Source organism: Diuraphis noxia, unplaced genomic scaffold (genome assembly GCF_037042655.1).
Source record: "Diuraphis noxia isolate RWA-SAM2 unplaced genomic scaffold, SU_Dnox_SAM2 contig0001, whole genome shotgun sequence".
Classification (NCBI taxonomy): Eukaryota; Metazoa; Arthropoda; class Insecta; order Hemiptera; family Aphididae; genus Diuraphis; species Diuraphis noxia.
In genome coordinates, this window is record NW_028301711.1 from 44,426,132 (window position 1) to 44,444,415 (window position 18,284).

The following is an 18,284-nucleotide window of genomic DNA, read 5'->3' on the forward strand; positions in this document are numbered from 1 at the left end:
CGACGAAGAACAGCCTACGTGTAAGCGTGTACCGTGTGTATTAGTGTTGCCGAAAATGGCAGAAAAGAGGAAACGTGTTGTATTAGGATTCAATCAAAAACTTGAAATTAATAAACGTTTGAAGAAAGGTGAAACTGTTACAAATATTGCTCAGATTTATGGTGTGGGGAGAACAACAGTGAATGATATAAAACTGGATGTTGAAAAAATTGAGCATCATGTGTCGCAAATGCAAAGCAACGATGGAGATGTCAGAAGTCGTAAAACCATGAAATCGGCAAAATATGAACAACTTGACAACGTTATGTATCAGTGGTTTATTCAAGCCCGAAGTCAAGGAATTCCACTTTCTGATCCTATTATTACGACCAAGGCAGGTGAAATTAATAAAAAACTAGATGGCGATCCAATCTTCAATAAGCAAGCACGGGATGGCTTGATAAGTTTAAATTTCGTCACGGAATTCGTCAACTAGACATAAGAGGAGAGAAACTTAGTGCGAATAGTGCAATCATTGCTGAATTCAAGGAACAATTTAAATTGAAAATACAATGTGATCTTAAACTCGTTAGAGAACAAGTTTATAATTGTGATGAAACTGGACTCAATTGGAAAGCCTTACCACAAAAAACACTCACATCATTTTCGGAAAAAACAGCTCCAGGTTTTAACTGAATTTATTTTTCGACTGAAAGTATTGCAATATTAGTTAGTTTAGCCAGATTTTTCCATTATTATTTGGAAATATTATCTATATATACAATATTTGTTTTCATATTTTGTGCCACTAAAATGATCACAAATTAATTAGGTATATACATCGATCAAACCGGAAATAGACATATTAGATATATTATTAATATAAAGTTTAATTAGACGTGTATACGTTGACATCATACATCCCTACCAAAAACCGTAAAAATACTAATCAAATATAGGTATAGAATAAAAAATCGTAAAATATTAAAACACATAAATACATATTATCATTATACAACAATTTGTTAAAAATTATAAAATATCAATATCGATAGCATAACGATTATTCGTACTGCAGACCATTATCACCGGGTATTGTACATTACATATTTGGACCTCAATATCATCCGGTACAGTTAATGTATTACCTTTTTAAATCCCAACTTCTTTTTTCTTTGCCTGTGATTTCTGACGCAATTGACATATTCTTAAAATAAAAATAGGTATCTAATTTCATAAAATAAATAATAGCATTGACAATTGAACTAACTAAAAGAATAATGAAAAACGAAAACATTTAACACGTTATCAGATATTATAAAATTATACCTTTACTAATAATATAATGAATAAATTAGCAAAGCATTACAAAAACATAAGTTCTTGGCCATATTCAGATGAAGTTTAATATTTTTTGTGTAAAAAGTAATATAACATCGATTATTATCAAAAATTAATTTTTGAATTTAAATTTTAATATGTTGTAAATTTAATAAATATAACTAGTTCTCAGAAATCCAAAGCGAGTAATCAATATAGATTCATTAGTTGTTTTCATCATAGAACTAAATATTTAATATGTCACTTACCTAATGGTAAATACTGTTATTGAAAACAGATTGGCGAAGCGTAAATTTACTTTACATCGCCAGCCTACTTATGGAATATCATTCCAGATGCTCACATCAGTATTGTATTTGGGTCGTGGTTACTTTGATCGCTTTACCTGTTAGTAGTTGGTGGCCAATGCCTCGGGAAAATATAAAAGACTTTCAAAGTCTTATCAGTGGGTGGTGTAATGGGATGGCTATGACGAAAGTTTAATAATCTACGTTGACGCTTTAATATTAACGACCGTGTATACACCGATGGTTGGTCAACGCCATCTAGCGGAACTGATGACCATCATTTGACACCGTTTAAACTAAAACGACGCGTTCATGTGCTCACCGCTTCTTTAGCGATCGTTTTGTACCCATAAGTATCATTCTCTCAAATTTATTTAATGTTGAATATTTATAAAGTACTTACTTATACACGTGTACTAATGTGTAATTTTACAAGCTATTCAAATAATTAGGTATGATTGGTCATAGTTCAAAATAATGCACAACATTTCCAAATAACGTAAATTTCATGTACAATCACTTTATTATGATGGTTAGGTTCTCTGATTGGTCGAGGATGGTTGTTTCACCAAGCAACAACCACGCCTCGATCCGTTGGTTTCTATTCCATCCATGTGGTTTTCACCCGTCATATTGGTGAAAGCTTTTTTTTTTTAACAGTATCGTAGGGGGCCGGAGACACTCAAAGGCATTTCGTCAGCTCCCCCACATCATTTATTTTAACACACATGATACATTACTACAAAATAATAAGGATTATATTTACAGATATAGGTGGCCCTACGGCCTACGCCACCATAACAATTGGCCTTCGGCCCACAACACATATAGCCTTAACTAGTTATTATTATTGTTCTTCCCCAGCTGGTTCCCGCTGCCGCTCTCTCTCCTCTTTTTCTCTGGTTTCGAGGATTAGCTTGATGAAATCAAATATCAGTGACCAGTTGCTCCTCGACTCTAGCATAAGTCTGGTTGCCGTTTCGGGTGTAAATTCACCGTTGACGTTGATCTCCAGTGCCCTCCTTTGTCTCCACCATCTGTCACAATTGAAAAAAGCGTGCTCGGGATTGTCGACAGGGACTTGACAATCGACGCAGTCGGGGTTGTGTACCTTCTTGAAGCAGTACAAGTAGTCTCTGACGATGGCTGCATTGATCTCCAACATAGTGAACGGTACAATGTTCTCAGATGGCAACAGGGGTACATCGCTGACTGCAGGGAGTGCTGGAAACAGCGCGCTGGTCACGGAAATCAAAGTCTGCCGCTCCATCGCGGCTGTTGCTGGGGGACCTCTCAGCTTCTGCAACACCAGTTTATAAGGTTTCCCAAAGGGGTCGCTGTCGACCGTCGAAATCAGCTCATTCCAGCAGGCCTTTTTACTACGCAAAAAAAAATTCAACTTTTTTTATGGACATTAATTCTAAAAAAACTAATAATAATCGAAAATTCCATATGGCTATAAATAGATCAACATGAATCAAATTGTAAATGATAATTGTATGATGTATAGAAAATGCTATTATAAACGGTCATTTAGTTTAATTAGTGGCACTTGACCGGGAGTTGTTTGATTCTTTAACTAAATATAAATATATTATTATAATATACATTTTTTTTAGTTTAGTTACCTAACAGGGCACGGCACCAGTTCCTTTTTAGGTTGTGGTTGAGTTGCAGCCCGACTCGTCGTTTCCAGTGTTGGAGACCGGTGAATTCCGGCCCGATAACATTTTAGGTATAGGTTATTAGTTGGGGTAGGTAAGCGGGTATACATATGTAAGTTCTCACACGAAAAAAATTACGGCCGTACGTAAGTTCCCACACGGAAAAAGTTAACTTATTAAGACTTAGGAATGACAACTTTAAATTTGTTTTATTTTTGTATTAGATAAAAAAATCCAATTCAATTTTTTTAGGTACCTATAAAATAATAATAATAGGTAATAGAAAAAAATCAAATTTAATTTGGTTTATTACGAAAGCTCAAACACTTCACATAGTCATAGTGTCATACTATGTATAATTATTTTTAAGTTATAAAAGTTATATAAGTTATTTGTCAGTCCTAAGACTGAATAAAGTGGGAAGGAAGTTCGGGTTTGGCAAGGCTGAGCATTAACGAATTAAAAGTTAAAATTATAAGCAATTTATATAAACATTATTATGTGTCTGAAATTTTTATTTTGAAAATAAGATAATTTTAACTTTAAATTAAGTTAAGTTACTTTTCTTTGCCCAGCCTTGGTGTTTGGTATAATTTTTGTTCGTGTTGGAACTTACGTACAAGTGTATTTTTTTTTCGTGTGGGAACTTACGTACGGATATCCAGGGGTAATTTTTACCTGTTATATCTCGTGTGGGAACTTACATGTTACATTCGTCCGGTTAGTTGAAGCCCGACTAAATTTAAGCAGTAATTTACCGGGCACAAAACTACCACTCGTTTGGAAACAGTTGAGCCGTAACGCCCGTAACCTAACCTTTTAGACTTTAATAGTTTATATCTTGCATAATATTAATATTTGATTATCAACAAGTAAATTATTTAAGTACTTGCATACATCTACTTTCTCCTTTAATTGACTTAGGACTGTCTATGAATGAATTCAATTTTGATAAGTGTGATTAAAAATGCTCGTTAATACTTGCATATTAATAATTATTAATAAATAATATTTAATACTTGTTCAAGTTTTTTTTTTTTATTTAAACTTTGTGTTACAATTAGTTTCAACAATTAATTAACATCAAATACAAAATATAAATAAGCTATTTACAAATAAGAATGAAAAGGAGATGCCTGATTAGATTAAAAATTCTGACAGATAAAATGTACAAAATAATTATATTTTGGGAGTTGAAAAGATATTATTAGTATCAATAGGAATGTTGGAAAATTGTAAAAGGGAAATACGTTGATCCCATTGGGCTGATAGGCTGGGGCATAAGAAGATTAGGTGGAACTTGTTTAATTTAAAAATGCATGTTAATTTTAATTTTAATATAATATGATAGGTAAATATATATGTATAGGATAATATACGTGTCTATTATTTTCTATAATAACAGTTTCTTATTATTTGTATGTTTTTAATGTGGTTTACATTTCCACTCTTTATCCATGATTATTATCTCCAATCTGTCACCAAGATAAAATAATATAATTATTTTCGTGTGCGCAAACCAGTTGTAGGTACATTCAATATAACCGTGTGTGCAAACGAGTTCCGATTTTCAGGTAAAAATCATAAATTGTATGTTAAACGAATAACGATAAACGAAATGTTCAATACGTAGGGGAAATTATATTATTAAAATATGAATACTTTTATTTTTATTAATATTAATATAAGTACTACAATATTTATACTAGAAAATGCGTAATATTATGATGTTTATATACTATAATAACAACCACCTATTTTAACCACTGATATTTTTTTGCCTAATTTTTTAATGAATTTTGGTAGTTGAACCAACTTCTGAACTTCCTAAGTCCAAAATTGACCAAGTTACAGCCAAACAACAAAAATACTGCAAAATGCGTGCAATTTTCAGTTTTTTTTTACTGTAACTCTGAAAATAATTGTTCTAAAATTTTTTAGGATTTACATTTTCACCCTTATTTATTTAGACGATATTTAAACGTTAGGTATTTTAATTTTCACTTTAAGTTATGAACTATGAATAACTTAGAGCAGAACAAACGTAAATAAGTACGTTGTTTATTTCGTTATAAAAGAACCTATTAGAATTATCTAAATTAATAAATAATAACCTATGCTATTTTAAATTGGAATAGAAATCTTATGTCCTTATCTAATAGTTAATACTTATCGTATTTCATCAAGCATTATAAAATTAAACTGTATGACAATGTTTATGTATCATGTCTAAATATCACCTAAATAAATAAGGGTGAAAACGTAAATCCTAAAAAATTTTAGAATAATTATTTTCAGAGTTACAGTAAAAAAAAAACTGAAAATTGCACGCATTTTGCAGTATTTTTGTTGTTTGGCTGTAACTTGGTCAAATTTGGACTTAGGAAGTTGGTTCAACTACCAAAATTCATTAAAAAATTAGGCAGAAAAATATCAGTGATTAAAATAGGTGGTTGTCATTTAAGAAAACAAAGTTGTATTGCGCAAGTCTAATTAAGTTTAAAAAAATCATAGGCCATTAAAATGTGTATTTTTATATCATAACAACCAACAAGAAAACAGAATTCAAATTGCAGGACCCTACTCAAAGATATTGAGTGTTCTCAATTAGCGATTACACAGTACACACTGTATATACATATAATATATCTTTATATATAAATGTGAAAATGAAAACTTATGGAGTGATATGCTCTCGGAAACTACTGAACCAATCGTTATGATTTTTTTTTTTTTGAATTAAAGAGCTCATTGTGTAGAAGGTTTATGCATTTGATCGATTCTCTAACTTTATAAACAAAGGAGTTATCAATTATTATACATTTTCATCAAATTCAGATCGAAATTTTTGTTTATAAATCGTTGCCATGAATTATAGTTAATCGTTTTAAGTCGTTGCCACGAGTACAAACAAACCATTTATTATAATAGAATACATCGACTATTTGTTATTGTACATATTCAATTAGTAAAAATTAACGGGCGTTGCGCGCGGTGAATGCATTCCGCGGCTGACTAAGGGCGAACCGACTGACCGATATATTCGGACATGTGTAAGAATTTATGACAATGAAAAGAAAAATTAATTTAGGTCGTACATTGAATATAATTAAACGTCAACGTTTACTCAGATTAAATCAAAAGAACAATGGTCCACCAGATAACTGCAATACCTATTAATAGTGGCAGTAACAATATTGATAAATATAATGATGATAATATAAATAATTTATCTATTAACAATAGTGTTAGTAGTATTAATGATAACAATATTAATAACAACTTTGCATGACTTTATTAATAACTTAATAACTTTTCCAAAACAATAAAAATTACTTTTTAAAAAATGTAATTTTAGATTCTGAACACTTCGTTCACTTCAATGAATGTATTGATTTTTCAATGATGTGTGTTTTTTTTTTTTTGTTACTGTGTACAGCATAACTAGTCGAAATAATGCTTCAATATCAAACATTGGGGGTGGTTTCCGATGTAAAAGTGGATATCCTTGGTGCATTATAGAGGTCAAAAGTAAACATTTTTCCAACAGTTTTCAAAAAAATCGAGAAAAACAAAAAAAAAATGACAGAAAAACGGGAATTTTTACCCAAAACTAGTTTTCGACCAAATCGATTTTTTTATATGGTTGCAATTCAAAAACTAATCACTGTAAATACTTGAAATTTTCACCAAATGTTTATGTTAGTGTTATCTATATACAGTTTAATTTTCAAAATTTTTTTTTTGAAGTGTCGATAAAATTATTTTGGCCCTATAAAAATACTTAAAAATTTAATACAATGTTCCTCATAAGTTATTCTTATAGTGATTAAAAAATTATAAGAATACATTGGCACAATTATTTTTTATTAGCATTTGAAGTTCATATATTGACAAAAATTCGTCAAAACTATGAATATTTGCAAATTATTTTGTAGTTAAAAATTCATAAAATTGTTTGTATTTATATCTAAGGTTAAAAAATTCAACACTAACTTTTACATAAGTTTTGCTTTAAATATTAAATATAATTTAGCTATATAGAGAAAATTTGAAGCGTCATTATAGGAAAATTGTTTTAAGCGTCTGAGTTTTATATTTTTATGAAATCAGGTATATGTATATCTATGATAATGTAAGGTATTATGAATTATGATAACTACTTGCAATGTTTTTGAAAAAAATGATTAACCATGCCTTATTCAAAATGCGTCCTAATTGAAAAATAATATATTTGTTTAAAAATAGAATATATGTCAATATTTAAATATAATATATTCTAGACTGACAAATCATCTCCGTTCAGAATCGTTTTTCGTATACAATGATACCTATCATTGCATTCAAATCTAACCTACTTTAGTCAGAGGTCCACCCCACCACCTAATGTCCAGCAGAGCGACATCCTCTTACCAGGTTTTTTTGTTTTTTAATTTAGTATAAAACGCGAAGTATGAGTTTTATTAGTTGTTATTCAATTTCAATTTAGATATTATATTATGTTGTATTCACCGTTTTCTTTTGTCGTAAGGTATATTTTATTTTAATGCGCATGCGTAAACTTAATTTTAATATGCATCAGACAGAGAGAGAGTTGTCATCTGCAAATGCGTATTAGCATTATCAAAATGAAAAACTCGACGAAAGAAAGCGGCCATCACTTACAGTATAAATCACTATTTTTTCCACGGACAACGCCGGGTAATTCTGCTATATATTTATATGTATAAAAAAATACTGCTAGCATAATCAAGGATTTTGTATTAATTGATTATATTAATTCACCGTTAGTGGAATTAAGTAAAAATGGAAACTTGGTATAACTTTAATACTTTAGAATTAAATCATACACCTACGTACAAACAGCACCAGGTCCGCGATCTACCGAAGCTGGTAAATTGCCTACCTGATAATATTATACTTCTGCAAATCAGAATTTTTACTCCAGGTAATGGAAAAGTTAAGATAAGTTTTGAACACCATACACCGATTATTAAATAACGAATTGAACAAAGTTTGAGTCATATAAATTTAGTACATTTAACGGGCAACGAAGTGCACGGGATCAGCTAGTAATATATATATATATATATATATATGCAATATATACATTATTGTATGGCCACAATTCGCGGTAAATGTATTCGTAACATCGTACCTCTCATAAACCCGGGCCGCAATTCGTTTGTACCTCTCATAAAACCATGCCGCAATTCGTACGTTATTTAGGAATTGAGCCAGGACTCACTAACACTGCCTTTTTAGACGACGCTTGGGATTTCCAGGTAATGTTTAGGTGGACACTGGACAGGTTTTTAATGAGTGTGTTTTTATGTGTTTAGAGACTGGTATGAAAATTATTATAGAACCGTGTAGCTTCTTCTGTCACGATTTTAATTGACAGGTCTTATGCAAAGTGCCAAAGTATAATTAGAAACTAAGGGAGGGGCGTTAGTTATTTTCCTAAGGGCAATATTCTGAAATTGTTGAATTTTATTGATATTAGATACTTTTGCAGTGCCCCATAATTGGAGACCATATGTCCATAGAGGTTTGAGTAATATATTATACATAAGAATTTTAACTTTTAATCTGGAATATTAATTATTTAAGCTAGTAAAGCTAGTAGTCCGCGAAGACGAGCGTTAAGGCAAGTCTCTTATTATGGATAGCTATTCCAAAGCTTATCCAAGTTGAGTCATAAGTATCTAACTATGTCAGATTTGGGAATAACGATGATATGTAAATAAACATTAAGAAAAATGGAGTGGTATAGAGTAAATGCTGTATGTATTGATTTATTGGAATTAGGTTTAATGAGTCAATTGGTGCACAATTTAGTCGTTAAGTTGAGATGAATTTTAAGATTTGTTAAGGCAGTAAAATATATGATTTTGGTTAATTAATATGATGGCTTTGTCATCCGCGTAATCAGCTACCATAGTATAGTATTTTCTACTGGTGAGTACAAAAATAAAAATAAAACACACACACACACACACACACGCATCATTGTAATACATTCATCTGAATCTTAAACGTCTTTAATATGATTTAATATGATTTTTTAAATTTTTTTTATTGATAATTGATAGTTGATACCTACATTACGGTGTTTTAATATTTACTGTTAACACATCATAAATAATACGATAAAACCTTAGACCATATAAATTAATTTTAATGTTAAAGCTTTGTTGATTTTTAAGTTGCACATGTATAAACACTATAAACTTTATAAATTATTTATGATTAGTGATATAAAGTTGGCGTGTTGATTTTATTTTAATATATAAATTTATAATACAATAAAATGAGTGGTATAACTTTAGTTTGATATTTAAAGAGAATTACAAAAGCAGGCAATAAAGTATTAGCAAACTTCGTCGTATTTATAAAGTTCATTAAACAATAATCCACGATGAATGTGAAGTGTATCCATTCAAAATTAATTTCGTTGAAATGCACAAAACTGTCATTTTTGTGTCTATCAAAGTCCTTAACACGTACTCTGAAAGAAAATTCTTTGGGTTCTTAACAATTATGATGGTATTTAGCCATTGTCAATTACTCTTTACGTTAGTATTATATTCATAAAACAATATTTAGGCATAAATTAAATTCAAATACAGAATATCTCCTTCTAGAATTCCACAAGCCGTTAATATAAGTAACAATGACTAAAACGTTTTTAGTTAGTGTTATAGGGTTGAAATAAATTGAAATAATAATTTTAATAAATCCACATTTTGTTATATCATTTATGTTATTTGAAGATGAAATTAACTCTAGATACATTATTCAAACTTATATAAACGTTACATATAATATAATATGATCTTAATTAATGATTATTAGAAATTTGGAGCCATAAAAATATACATAAAATATATAAACATCCTAATATAAGCATAGGTATTGGTGTTTAAATATTTCTTACGCTAATATATCATTATACACTAACTATAAAACACGCCAAACCGCTGAACGGCGTGTAAATTCAATACATAAATTTAATTTAACTACGACTCTGCAAATAACATGGTCTCATAGCAAGTAGTAGGTATGCATCTATCAATTACCTATATGGATTATAATACAAAATACGATATGTAATATTATAATGTATGATATTAGTACTTATAAGTACCAACCTAATGTTAGTGTACGAATTTGTATGGTATGCAAAATGTATGTATATAAGGGAATTTCACACACAAACACAGCCACACAGGTATATAATATATTATAACATCATTTTATGTATTAAAATAAATATTACCACATTTCAGAGAACTGGTGACAGTTTTATAAAATATTGAGTCAAGCTTGTGCAGTGGCATGTTTATTTTATAATATATAATAGATACCCAATAATAGTATGTAATATATTTGCCTAATTAATTTGTGGAATTTAATTTTCCGACCGCCTGCTTGTTATACTGAGAGGTGAATTGGATGGAAAGCGCGCGCGCGGGCGTGTGTGTGTGTGTGTGTTATTATATTATTATACGGACACGTACATATAAACCAACTGTATACAATATGTATGTATAGGAACAAAAACGGGTGAACGACCATTATTGCATCGTCCTCCTTTAAAACTACCGGCAAGGGTGAGCCGGTGATATATGGCCCGTGAAAACTGCTGCAGCACTGGAGGTTAACCCTTTTTGACTCGCGTGCGCCAAACTCTGTTGGTCCGTGAACTAATCGGAAAATAGATCGGAGGTGAATGCGAGGAAAATGGACTTTCGAAAAAAACTATCTACTCGTCCTTCAGCTGGTTCCGCTCAGCAAGCTCAACGATGTTCCAATTTGTCGAAATACGTAAGTTTAGTTTTAAATGGTCAAAATATTAATAACTGCCATCTTTTAGTATTGTTTAATATGACTCTCATTGTATAGACATGAATTGATTCAAATTATAAAAACATTTTCTCTTGTTTGGCAAATGGAAATCGTTACCTATTAAACAGAGGTTAGGTATAAATCTACAATGGCAATTTTATATTTTGCCCATTACCTATATATATTATACTTTTTTTTTTCCGTTTTAACCGACGACGCCGCGGGATCTGATACCTATATATATTATACTTATGCATGATAATATGTACATAAATGTTTATGACGCGTTTTGGGGTGGATTGTGTTCTCGATCATAATCTCATTCTCAATATGAAAATTGCAATTCAAAACACACCTGCCACGGCGATCAAATAGTACTTAAGCCTACCAGATATTTTGATTTTGGACACGTACAACTCAAAGTCAACAATAGATGCGATTATAACATGTACCACAAACGTCAAATTTTGAACAAATAAACACCTAAACTACCTATTCTATAATATAATATTGTTGTAGACGTGCGGTTAGGATGATGATATTGCATATAAATAAAAAATAAATAATACATTGCAGTTGTTGTTGATGATTAATGGTTGTGTGATATTATATGTTATACATTATTCTATATTTTTATCTTATATAATATTTTTGTACATAGGAGTTATAATATTTTTCCCATAACAATATAGATTTAAAAAAAAAATTAAATCCGCACCATCTTCTTAATACTATATTTTAAAACGTGCAGAGTATAGATGTATATCAGTATATCTACGTGTATTTCAAAAACAATTAATATTAATGTAGTTAATTGATCAAAAAAATAAATATATATTGTTGTTTCAGAATTCATGATAATTGTTTTGTTTATAATGTGAAATTAGAATATTTATAACATAATATAATACTACAATAAGATATTAGATAGATTATGTTTAAGTATATACAGATAATAAATAAGACAAATATTATATATTATAATATTAAATACTCAATATAATAGTATTACGTGCGTTATTGTAATGACATAATATTACAATAATATGTTTATGGTGAAAATTGCACCTTTATTTTTTTTAGATTATATACATTGCTAGGTAATAGGCGTCTTGTAAAATAGTAGATAAACTAAAATTACGTATAAGTATTTTAGGTGTTTATACATGTTTAAAAAGATTTGGTTTATATTAAAATAATGTAAGTATACGCTTAAAAATGAATACAATTTATATATCTATGTACAGTATATATATAGTTCTTTTGTTTCCGGAAAAATGATAGTGTGATACTATAAATTAATATTTATGATTTATCAATGTATGTATGATTATTATTTATTATGATAGGTTTTCAAAATTATACAATGCGATTTCAAAAATAACTGAATTGTCAAGTGTTGATAAAGTGATAAATGAAATCCCATCATTTTCACGATTGTTACCCTTGTTATGAGTTACTAAATATGAAACAAATTGAGGTTCGACGTGTGCAACCCTTTATTTTTTGGACAATATGCTGTATTAGACACTATTGAACCGAGTATAAGGGTTCGTAAAAGTAGGAATAATAATATGTATGTGGCTGAGCAACGAGCAGATGCAAATTTTTTTATTATTTCTAAATTATTGCTGTTTACATCTGCGTTATCTTATCCCTTGCGTGCATGGTGTGTTTTCACCCTATACCTACTCCGTCCCATTTCGAACGAACTCATCGATATAGACACAATCACACAATTGTGTAGTATGCGCTTACACGAATACCGTTCAATTGGAAAATAATCGAGTTAGAATAAATAATATTACTATGTATACTCAATAAATCATTTTATACATATAAATATTTACGATTCATTCATTTCCGAACAGTGCGTTTACAATAAATTCCAATTCATTTATCAAATTTAAGTGCTTTAAGGTTATATAAAGTATATATACCTATATATCAATGTGTATTTTCGTGTATATGATGTTTGTTTACGAGAAATATTTATAATTTATAATAGAATTCCCAACTTTGATATTAGGCAATACATTTACATTTATTCAATGTATAAAAATTAATTATTAAATACGGATACATACCTATGTATAATATTGTATATAATAATATATGCATTAATATTTTAAAATTATAAACATATATCCCAACTTCTGAGATAACATTTTGATGTGTATAAGATATCGAATGGCCATTATTCATTAGGCATTCTTAGTACTTATTCGTAATAACTATAAAGTATAATAATCAACGTAAGCGCTAGGTATACTTCAGTATTTGATATTCACATCTGTATAAAGGTGTATATTAATAGAGATTTGGGTGCTAGAGTAACGTACCTGTTTGAGTGGATATATTATTATTATAATATATAATAAAACCAGTGCTATTTAAAACTACAATCACGATCATTACAGCCGTTAAAAGAACGTCTGTGAAGTTGGCTTCCCGAATTTACCCAATTCACTACAAGCCTATGCCAATATTTTGCAACTTACTTGGAGCAACACGCTATTTAAAATTTGTGACTCCATACTTACGCCACAATAAACGATTAGTCATGGGACCAACTTCACAAAAGTGTTTAAAGATGAAAATAATCATTAAACTAATACTTGTCAAAAAATACTGCAACAAAGAAATATTATTATTATATCAAATAAGAAGGCGCATATTTTAAAAGGATATGTCTGAAACTAATTTTAAAAAAAATGTTTACCTATTTACAAAGTTCGGGCGCGATTGAAAGTACTTAATATTAAATATTTATATTATAATATACTTATAAATACAGTGAAACCTCCTTTAACGGGCACCTCTTAATAGCGGACACCTCCAAATGGCGGACAACGTTTAAGCGACCGAGAGTGTCCGGTATTTAGAGGTTTCACTGTGTATAGGTATATATTATATTTATATCGTTAGAAAATATTATTTTAACTTTATGGTTTGCATAACTGTGAAATATTATGACGTGTTCAGTGTAAATTAAAGAAACCTACAATATAACGACAACTGCTTAAGTCGGAGTAGCGTTAATGGTAAGCTTGAACTTTGCGGTAACACACACAAGTGCCATAAGGCTGATTATATCATTTCTGTTGCTCTACATTAACAATCAGTGGATTTAAACTCGAATATATGAATGTACCTGTGTGTGCGTGTATGTGAGTGTGTATGTGTGTGCGCGCACGCGCACGCGCAATATTTTGTGATAATCAAAAAAAGGGGGAGAAGCTTGTTAAAAATAGAAAGATACAAACAATATAACGTGGAGGGTAGTTCTTTTGAAAAGACCTAGTGCCAGTGTATTTGTAACATTATACCGTATGGTACTACATAATATTACACAGTTGGTGCCGTTTTAGAACAGTTTGGATCGATTTCCGAACGGTTCCCGCATTAAAAACGATCGTAAAAAAAATGTTTTATGTTTTGGTAATTCGAGAGTAGTATTTGTTATGATAACGAGCGTCGTGAAAATAAAAACAATTTTGCCTCATTATTGGTATAGTCGCAACTCAATGTCGTTCATAATGTTATGTGACTAATTTATTGTTTTCAATCGTATTCTCACGGGTCATTACATTGCTATTCATGGCACATGCATTAACTATAGGTATCATAGAAGTTTTTATTTTAAGCCCCTCAATAATTGCGATTACTTTATGTCATAGAGTCTATGATCATGGAATACTGGAATGCTATTTTTCGACATAGAGTGAAATTTTGTAGACATTATACCTCTAAAAAAAATTGCAGGTAGGTATTTGTGATTTTTACACACTTTTTTGTTCGTATTTTTATGATTTGAATCTAGGAATCTAGGAATAATGTAGGAGTGTGTTGTTTTCGCATGCCACCTCAGAGCACTAGCACATGAGCAACTCAAACAAAATAAAAATTCATATTTTATAAGTTATAACTCATCATATATTTTGATTTACCGATATTAAAGTAATATTACTTTAACTTTAATTCAAGTTATGACCTTTTTGAAACTGTACATTTCAAAATAAACATATTAACTTACTTAAAAATGATAGTAGATTAATAAAAGCTACGTGGGGCTTTAGATAATAATCTTGGTAGGTACCTTTAAATTTTATAGTAAGTCAATTCACTATATAATATCTAAACTAACATCACACTTTTGAAATTGAATATCAATAAAGTAACCATTGCACAGACTCATTGTCTTCAACAACAATGGTGTAAGAAAATCTAGGTAGCAGAAAACAAGTGTATTAAATTTAAGTTGCATTACATTAGTTGAAACTTAGTGAATAATTGTTGTAACGACATAATTATTTAACTTATGTAGAACAAAAATGTATTAATGACCTTAAGCAGGGGCGTCATTTCAACTTTTTGAAACGTATGCTAACAAGAAAGCAGACCAAAAAAATTTTCAGCAGGTCAATATAGGTATATAGACTAAAGTTATACAAAAAAAAAAAATGTACGCTCGACAATTTTATCTTCTATACATCTAATGATTTAATATAAGCACACTCACAACCATATTTAATTATCGAATTATTTTATATTATATAATAATATTAATAATGTATTATTCAACGGCTCAATTTTGAGCATGTATACCTATTGTTATGGCATAGTGATTAGCCGTGTCACTTATTTGTTCTGCGTTGCTGTAAATAGATTAGTAACTCAATATAACATAATATAACCTACTATAATATTAACCTACTATACCTACTACAGTTTATAGCCATAGATGATAGATGCCGATGCTTATTGAGATCAATCATATGTAAAAAAAGGATAATTTTTGCCCAGCACAGAAAAATTATTGTCAGGTCAAAATGCATCTTGATAAATTTTTGGTATGCATTGGTATACCCTGCAATACCCCAAATGACGCCCCTGACCTTAAGCTCAATAAAAATAAAATGTATACATAGATAATAATAATATTACAGTATTATTAAGTGCTCATAATAATAGTGAAAAAGAAATGTAACTAATAAATAATATTATAATAGAAGCGATTTTGATAAGTTATATGGGTGAGTATACGATCAAAATAAATGATAAAATCCAAGATTCTATAAAGACTCCTCGAAGATTACTACAGACTCGTTATTATGAAAATGTCCTGGCTTAATTTGAATAAGACACACAATTCAAAAAAGGAATTTAATACACAAAACTACGAGTATAATTAGCTTGTGAACATTATTTATTTATTTAACATCTTTGATTCATTTTTATTGCAGATAATTTTTTAATGAATAACTTACAGCTGTAAGTACAAGCTTGTAAGAATATTATGAAATATTTTGATAATTCAAACAATCAAATTTAAAATATTCATTTAAATAAATTTTCAGTCGTATATTATAGGCTATATATGTATACTATATGTATACTGGATTACTTTTGGTTTGGTTACATTTTAATTAGGGCTTAAAATTATGTAAAAATTACTTATTAAATATAAGTAAAAAAAGCGGGAAAGTGGGTATCGCTTTGCTGTACATTAGGTGGTGGGGTGGACCTCTGACTAGGGTAGGTTAAATTTGAATGCAATGATAGGTATCATTGTATACGAAAAACGATTCTGAACGGAGATGGTTTATCTGTCTAGGGTATATTATAGATTATTAAAAATTTTCAAATCTTAGATTTAAAAAGAAAGTTTTTTATGAATTTCTAGCTTAAAATAATTTGCGAATTTTCGTGATTTTTACGTATGTTGTCAAAATTTAAATTTAAATGCTTGTAAAAAAAAAAATTTGACTATGTTTTTCTTTTATTTTTCAACTGCTATTGTAAAAATATGTTAGGAGCCTTGTATCAAATTTTCAAATCTTAGATTTAAAAAGAAAAACTTTTATTAATTTCTATCTAAGATAGTTTGAACATTGCCGTAATTTTTACGTATTTAGTCAAAGTTGGAATTACAAATGCTAATAAAAAATAATTTTGCCCATGTATTTTTATAATTTTTTAATCACTATAAGAATAACTTATGAGGAACTTTGTATTAAATTTTCAAGTATTTTGATAGAGCCAAAAACATTTTATCGACACTTCAAAAGAAAATTTTCAGAAAAATTGAAAATTTCAGTTGTCTATAAATATCTCGAAAAAAGTCAAAATATTTTGAAAATTAAATCATGTAAAGAAAACGCCAATCTAAATAACTGATATAATTTTCAAGTATCTCCGGCTTATACTTTTTGAATAATAACAAATATTTAAAATCGTTTGAGGATATATTGTTATCGTTACGCTATTTCGTAAAAATTTAAAATTCAAACACACCTCAAATTTTTCCTATAATGATGCTTCGAGTTTTCTCTATAGCTACTTAAAGTAAAACTTATGGAAAACTTATTGTTGTATTTTTAATGCTTAATTATAAACAAAAAAAAAATTATGATTTTTCAGCTTCAATATTACTTGCAAATTTTCACATTTTCAACAGATTTCGTAAAAATTTGAACTATAAACGCTTATAAAAAAAAATTGTGACTTACGATTTTTAGTTTTTTTTAGCTACAATAAGAACAAGTCATAAGTAACCTTGTATTAAATTTTCAAGTTTTTTTGGTAGTCCAACTTTTTTTACCGACACTGCAAAAAAAAATTCTCATAAAAATAGAAAATTTCAGTGGTCTATAAATAACTCAAAAAAAATTTTAAATTAAACTGTATATAGATATCACTAACATAAACATCTGGTGAAAATTTCAAGTATTTACAGTGATTAGTTTTTGAATTACAACCATATAAAAAAATCGATTTGGTCGAAAACTGGCTTTGCGTAAAAATTCCTGTTCTTCTGTCTTTTTTTTTTGTTTTTCTCGATTTTTTTGAAAATTGTTGGAAAATTTTTACTTTTGACCTCTATAATGCACCCAGGATATTCACTTTTACATCGGAAACCACCCCCAAAATTTGAAATCGAAGCATTATTTTGACTAGTTATGCTGTACACAGACACAAAAACAAAACAAAAAAACACACATCATTGTAAAATCAATACATTTATCACTTCGTTCAGAATCTAATATAAAGATGGTTCAAAGACAGAGGAGAAAATTGAAAATTCAATTTTTACATAAACAGTATCACTGTGACTTTTGAGTTTAATTCGTGAATTACACAAATTTCCAAAATACAAATT